Below are 7,539 nucleotides of genomic sequence, written 5' to 3'. Positions count from 1 at the left end.
CCACAAGCAACTCCACATGTAGGGGGAAGTCCCAGATGTTTTACAGATGCCCATCATGGGAGATTTCCCAAACCTCTGCATGGCCCATCTTGAGACTTTTTCAGTTTTAAGTTGAACTCTGAAAGATGCAGGGCCTGCTGTAGATGAGGGCATGGCACTGCACCCTTCACTAACAGTAAAAATTCTTCTGCTCTTCAGCACATTTCTTTTATTGTTATGCAAGGAAGGAATGTCCTGTGGCAATTTTTCTATTCAGCTACAAGCTACTGGCAATTTTTCTAGTCAGGGGGAGATAATTAGAAGTGACTTGAAGAGTTAAGCCTCTAAACTTCCTAACAAGACTGTTAGTTTCCTTTTCCTACATATGCCTTTATCCTTTTTCTCCACATTATCATCAGATACACAGAAGAGTTGATTTGCTTTCACAGTTCAGATTCTAGGAAAATTCAGTTTTCAATTCTCTTAAATAACTTACCTAGGTTGGGCCATTATACAAAACATTCTGTTTTGTATATATATGTATATATCTACATATGTATATATATCTATATCTATATCTATATCTATTTATATATGTGTGTGTGTGTATAACGTTTCCTGGTTTGGTGGAGTTTTCAACAAAAGAGTGAAATGCTTTCAGTGAGTTCAAAACTCTTTTCTTCCAAGAAACTACACAGTGAATGAAATATGATGGGCAAGGATCAAAATAAAGCTAGCCTGTGACTCTAAGAAAATATACATAGCTGCCCCAAACCAGGCTTTTAATTAGTTTATTCTAAAATCCTGAAATTCTGTCTCCCTGGTAGAAGATTTTTAGCCCTAACTTTTGTTTTTTTTTTTTTTTTGATTTTGTTTTTGGACATCCATTCCTGAATTTCCAGAAATCAGATCACCTTAAGTGCTTATGTGCTCTGGGCTGAATCCTGCAAATGAGCAAATTTAAATTGTTGGCTCTCCTCTGATTAAAATACACTGTTGATGTTGTTTGCTCATGCTTACACAACAGAGAGTGGAAAACTTTCACTTTTAATGTGTCTGCTTTTCTGCAGCGTGTTCTCAAACACCAGAGACCTTATGACTTTTCTTTTTAGCAAGCAGCCTTAAGGTTATTTAAAATTCCTAGGACCTACTCACTCAGCAACCCGCCTTCCTTTACCTCAGTGCTGTGTTCCTCTGCAGACCTGCAGCATTGCCAACACATCTTCTTTGTCCCTTTTTTTCTCTTTTGTTTTTATTTTTTTAATCTTTCCAAGCCATTCTTAGACTATGGAGAAGGAAATGAGGTTTAAGAGTGAAATTAGAAGAGAGAAGAACTTCCATATTTGTAGAAAAAGTGCAGAATTCTAACAAAAAAAGAAAAAAAGTTGGAAGTGTCCTGTTTCTAGGCAAACAAGTCTCCCAAAACTGGACCTCACCTCTTCAGTTGACTTCAGTGTCTTAAAACCCAGGGAGTGCTTTGCCTAAAACAACTTGAAAACATCTCATAAAGATAAAGCAACTGGCATTTGGGGGCTTTCAAATAATCCTGTCTGTTCTTTGGTGTGTGGGGACAATGTTCTGAAGGTTTTCCCCTCAGTTTGGGCAGGTCAGTGCTAACCATGGTGTCTGCTGGCACCTAATTCTTTCTGACCTTCAACAGGAGTTAAGTCACTTGGTTTCCACTTTCCCAAATCTCCAGTTGCCTTACAAGAATTCATTTTACTGGGGATTTGTTTCTTAGGGTGTTCCAGTAATGATATCCTATTTTCCTGTCCCAAATCCTATGCTGGGCTCCACACAGGTATGAAATTCTGCAGAGTGGTGACAGATCAGGCTGACTAAAGGGCAAAGAGACAGACAACTGGGGGAGAGCACAAATTTGCATGTATTTCCATTATTTTGGCACTGGGCAAAACAATTTCTTTATTGACTTCCCCTCAAAGCCACCGAGAATAAAGCTATAAAAGAAGATTATCAGAAAGTAGGCCATGTTGCTCTGCTTATCATATTCATGTTGCCACTTCTTATTTTCCAGGGGTAGGTGATTTGAGAGTGGATTCAGAGTGGATGGCTGGTGCAGCACTCTCTGCTGATGCATGTCTTCCTCTTAATCCCAGGGCACAAATGATGTCCTCACATTCCAAGGGTTATGGATCATTCTTGCCATGGGAATCAGGCATTAGGGGCCAGTGCTGGGGGAAGATGGGACAATGTTGAATTTTTATAGAGGGTCAAGTTAAAAACTAAAAAAATTAAAAAAAATAAAAAAATAAATTTTTAAAAAAAGACAACTACCAGAATCTAGAGACATCCCATAGGAATTTCTTGTCTCTCTCTGGCAGAATTTACCAGCTGTAGCAACATGCATATTTCTCTCTCTATTCTTAGCGTAAGAGAACTGCCAATAAAATCTGCTTTTCAGCTTCACAGATAAAACTATTTTTTATCTTTCTTGCTATTTTTCCTGAAAGAACTTTGTTTGCTTTTTAACTGTAAAGCAACAGGGCCTCAGAAATTTCAAGTCTGTGATGAAGCCTCAGTTACAGAGCTCATCAGCTGAGTCTGTGAATTAACAATGTCTGTGTCCCCAGGCCATCATTCTTCTCAAATAATAGGGAGCTGGATCATTGCCCTTCTGGGTGAACATCAAAAGTTGTGGCCAAGAAGATGTGAAACATTGCTTCTAGAAGAATAAAGGTGAGGACAGCAGAGGCACTCAGAGCTGCAAGTGCAACTGCTCACTTCATTAAAAAGGTGGCAAATCTGTGGGTGGCGAAATCAAACAGAGGTGGGAGTGTTACAGCCATGATCTCCCATGTTTTCTCAAGCACTGCAGAGCTAAGATATCACCTCTCACTTCAACATTTGACAGATTTTATTTTATATGTCACAAACTTGAATTTCATTTTAATACTCTGTTAAAGCCTCCCTCCTAGTAATAATGTTCTGCTTTCTGCTTTATAAACCACCAGAAAATCCATATGTTTCATGTTAATTCTGTTGAAAATACCTTGAACTGAATATCCTTTTAGAAATTTTGTTACACATTTCCAGCCTTAGAAATTCTTATTTTGAAGACCTGCATCAAAGGGCAGGTTTAAATCTTAGCTTAAAAAAAAAAAAACATATGCTCTGCTGGAAGTGTAGATAGTGGAATCTTTTTTTTCCTACAAATCAAGTGCAACCTAGTTTAATTGTTATTGTGGTTCCTCCCCACTGCTTGCTTTCCACTGTTATACAATAACCTCCTTTTGTTAGAAAGCAACAAAAAAATTAGGTTTAACTATGTCCCCTGCTGGTGGCCTTGAAACTTTATGGCCTCTCCCTGATACCCCTTGCACATGACAATGTTCAAACCAGTCTTATTCTTTCTTAGGACAGGAATCAAACTCCTGAATAAATCAGAATTATTTCTAGTGTAAGAGTTTTTCCTAAATTGCATTTATACAACTTGTAATTACATTTCACATGAAGTACCAGGGAGGATTATGGGGAATAGGAGAGCACCTACTGTAAGTATCTATTTCCCATAGAAGCCATCAGGGCAAGTTATTAGCCCTTCATGGTTGTAAATAATTAATTCAGTTCAATATTTGGGGTTACCTGGGGTTTAAATTGGTACTGATCTTAGTCTAATGTTTCCAATTTCAGGAACTGAAACACATTACTATCTGCCTTTGCCAGCATGCAAAATTTTAATCTTGATAGATTACATTAATCTTTATAGAGAGCACTTTTTGTTCCACTTATATTTCAGCATCTTAACTCCTCGACATAAGGATGCTTTAGCTCTTTATATTGAGAACACTGCACATTTATTTTAATTGGATAACTGAGCTTTTCTGCTTACTGATCTGTCTGCCTGACATTTGCAAAATGCAGCTTTTTTTTCCCCCAACATAACCTAGCTGTTCATTTTTATAAGGCTTGTCATCCAAAATGCAGAACCTAATCCTTAATTAGTTGTCATATTTGTTTAGATGTTATACATCATCCATTGGACTGAACTGTTTGGTTTACTGTCCTTTCATAATGTCCATTAAATGATTATTTTTGCATTCACTTATGTTTCATTGAACAGTTTTCCTACATTCTGAACTCCTGACTCACAGGCCTGCTGCTAAAGAGTGAAATCATTAAATTGGCCGGGCACAGAGGCTGCCCAGGCAGCCCAGGGTAAATCACAGCTAAGAGAGCAAACCCAGCCCAGCAGGGCTGAGCAGGAGAAGGCTGGAGGGCTCTAAAGCACCTTAACAACAAGCTTTTCTCCAGTTTGGGTTTTCAGCTGTAAATCCCTTTTGGAAGAGGAGCTAGGAGGAGCCAGTCTGTCCCAGGGGATGGAGAAGGGACACTCCACTGTCCCCTTTAACCAAGCAGTAGGGTCATGGGGGCAGGCTTTATTCACTGTGATGTGGAACTGGGATCCAGAGCAGAGTCCCAGCCAGCAGGCTATTGTAGAAGTGTTTCTCAAGGACTAATTATTTAAGTGAAATGGAGTGTCTTTAACAGAATTGAGAATAACCTAACCCAATATACTCATGACAACTACATGTGGAAATTCTTGTATAAACTGAGCCAAGAGAAGACTTTAAAAAGCAATCTCCCACATCCATTTGAGAATGCCTTGAACATGATGTCAGTGGGCATGGCAATCACCTCCACCTTCCCTTCCACCCAAAACTCATTCTTTCTGCCCCTGCCAGGCACTGCAAGCCACACAAAGCAAGGTCACCTACCCTGAGTGCCCAGGCAGGACATTGTACAGGAATCTGAAGTGACAGCATCTACTGTAGAGAGCTGAACAGCAGCTGAGCAGGAGCTCCTGGCCCTGATCACTGCCTGCACACCTCCAATGACATTGCTGTTTCCAGGCCCCTTCATGGATGTAAGTGTAGAATCTGTCCTTCCCAAGTGGGCAACCTGCGTGTGCCACTGCCCTGCTGCCAGCAGGAGCCGTGTCCCAGCCAGCCTCACTCAGGGAATCACATCCCTGCTACCAGCACACTGCCCTGCTGGCACCCATCCTGTGTGTGGAGACAGGAAATACACCTACAGACTGAAACACAGCATGAAATAAAACCCTTTCTTTTCCGAGTGAGAAAATAAAGACGAGCTCTTGGATCTGAAAGTACTTCTAATATTTTGCCTCTCCGTGCTCATCTCTATCTTACCTCAGGAAAAGATTCAAGTTGATGGTATACTGGAATATGCTGCCCATCTCTTCCTCTGATCCTAGTCCATGTCCACTGTGCTTTTTGTGAAGTGCTGCGAGACAATAATTGGTATGCAGAGCACTGGGGAAGTGCTGGAGAGGCATGAAAGCTGCCTGGAAAGTCTGGAAAGACTCAGCAGAAAGCTCCTGTTATAGTGAGAGGTGAAGCATGTGCCCCTTAGGTGTAAATGGAGCAACAAGATAAACTTTTATAATACTGGAAAATTACTCTTTTTGATGACACTTTCATAAATTCTTCAAAGACCTCCCAAAATCATTGTCTCCCTTCTGATCTCACCTCCCACTCGAATCTTCTCTTCCCACTGAAACAAGGTTACTTTTTATTTTACTTTTTTTCTTCTTTTTTCTTCTCTCCCTTACACCTACCAAAATGATGATATTTCAGCTCTACTTTAGGGAGGAAATGATTTGCACAGCCTTTTTTCCTCATGCATCTGTACTGTAAAACTGAAAAAAATGTGGCAAGAGGAACATGTCAAACTTGCAAAAAAATCACTTGAGGCAAGAAACAGCAATATGACATGACAGCAATTCAAACTGAAGACAAGGTTCCCAGAAAGTTAAAGAAAATTAAATTCTACTTTAAAAAAAGGATCTTAAAATTTTACCCAAATTAGAAGTTAATAAACAACTTGAATGTCCAAAAAGATGACCAAGGACACAGTAGTACAGAACATCCTACGCTGGGACAGCTCTAAGATCTTAGATTTTTTAGACCTTAGATCTTTAAATAAGATCTCTAAGATAAAGCTTCAATTTAATTTCGGCTAGACAATTAAAGCTGTATAGGAACTTTAAATAATTGGAATAAAAATACCCTGCAAAGATGACTGCCTTTTGGTGCTTTCCTTCTTCTCTGGCCAATTGTTCAACAAATACAAAGTTTTTATTAATTTAGCATGTGTGGGCTACTCAGCCAAGAGAGGAAGCACTACTTCATGAAGTGATAATACCAGACAAAAGCAGATTAATCCAACCATGTAAAAATTACATGGCACTTCAGGTTCTCCGTGTGTGTCTATGTGTCCCACTTGTGTTTAACCTGCCTTCAGCCCAAATCTTACCCAGCATTGCCACCTCAGTCATCCCATCCAGCCACTCAGGGAAGCAGTGCAAAGCATCCATCACACCTGATGTGCAGGAGAGTGCACTTGGACACTTAGTGCTTGTATGTCACATAAAGATATCAATTACACATGGCATAATATCTCCCCACCATTCCTGGCAAATATCAGGGCTTCTTCTCTTTAGCTTCCTGAAAGGATTCAGGCACTTGGTAGGATAAAACTTCCTGCTAAACTGCAACCCAAGCAATGTTGAATCCCTTCTCTCTGTCTTGTCTTCCCCTGCTAAATTAGAGTATAATAGGAACCCAGGTAGAAGGGTCACATAAATCTCTTGGCATGCATGTGACACGGCCAAAGCGTGACACCAGCCTCATCTGGACCTGCTGGGTTATGGGCATGTCTACAACTACAGCACGTGGACACCTTTCCTGTGGCTTGGGCAGGAAGCTGGGCAGTGGCAGGAGGAGCCTCTGGAACAGCTCTCTCCGGTGTGCACAGGAACAGACACCGTCCATGGCAGGGACAGCTCAGGGGAGGGCAAACTGCCATTTGGAAGATGTTTCTTTTTCACCCCTCGGAACAAAGCCCAGCTATCCCCGTGCACCAGGCAGTGCTGCCTGAGACACACAGCCGCTGCTGGAACTCGGCATCTTTGGAACCAAACCCTGAGCCCGGAGCCTCGCTGGCTGCCTGTGGTGGCAGCTGCCGAGGGCACACACACATGGACACGGGGACAGACACACGGACAGGCAGGGCTGGCACCCAGCCCCAGCAGGGCCAGCCCCGTGCCCCACGGGCAGAGCACTGCGGGCACAGCAGCCCCGGCACCCACACTGCCAGCAGGGAAAGCAAAATGACTTGGAACACCAACGGATTTGTACCTTTTCAGACTAAGCTTTTATTTTGATATTACAAACCATTTTTCTTTATTCACAAATCACGGTTGTGATATAAACACTAATTTCTAAAGACAGATATACACATTTTCTGGGTTTGTAGGGTTTGTTTTTTTTTTTTTAAATCTGTTTAGAAGTCACTATATTCCACATATGGTAGTAATAATTTTTTCATAAGTCATATTATCAGTAGTTATTTATATAAGTGAAAACATTCCCAATATATATTGTAAAAAAATTTCAAATGCTTTTCTTACATAACTATTTCAGACATACATTTTAAAATGACTACTAGGAGTACTGTAGGAGTTTTATAAACAAAATATTTTCTAATATGGGCTGCACCCTCAACCTTTCAAGATAA

General features: G+C 40.7%; 1 protein-coding gene across 11 annotated transcripts in view; it reads right to left on the bottom strand.

The window, feature by feature from the left end:
- Positions 1-7,153: 7,153 nt before the first annotated feature.
- RBFOX1 (RNA binding fox-1 homolog 1) overlaps positions 7,154-7,539 on the bottom strand; it is a 788,876-nt gene continuing 788,490 nt past the window's right edge. For all 11 annotated transcript variants that reach the window (XM_058849299.1, XM_058849301.1, XM_058849302.1 and 8 more), the window contains one exon: positions 7,154-7,539. This exon is cut by the window's right edge. The gene's annotated coding sequence lies outside the window, so the exon portion shown is untranslated.

Source organism: Poecile atricapillus, chromosome 14 (genome assembly GCF_030490865.1).
Source record: "Poecile atricapillus isolate bPoeAtr1 chromosome 14, bPoeAtr1.hap1, whole genome shotgun sequence".
Lineage (NCBI taxonomy): Eukaryota > Metazoa > Chordata > Aves > Passeriformes > Paridae > Poecile > Poecile atricapillus.
This window is presented reverse-complemented; position numbering and strand designations above follow the sequence as displayed.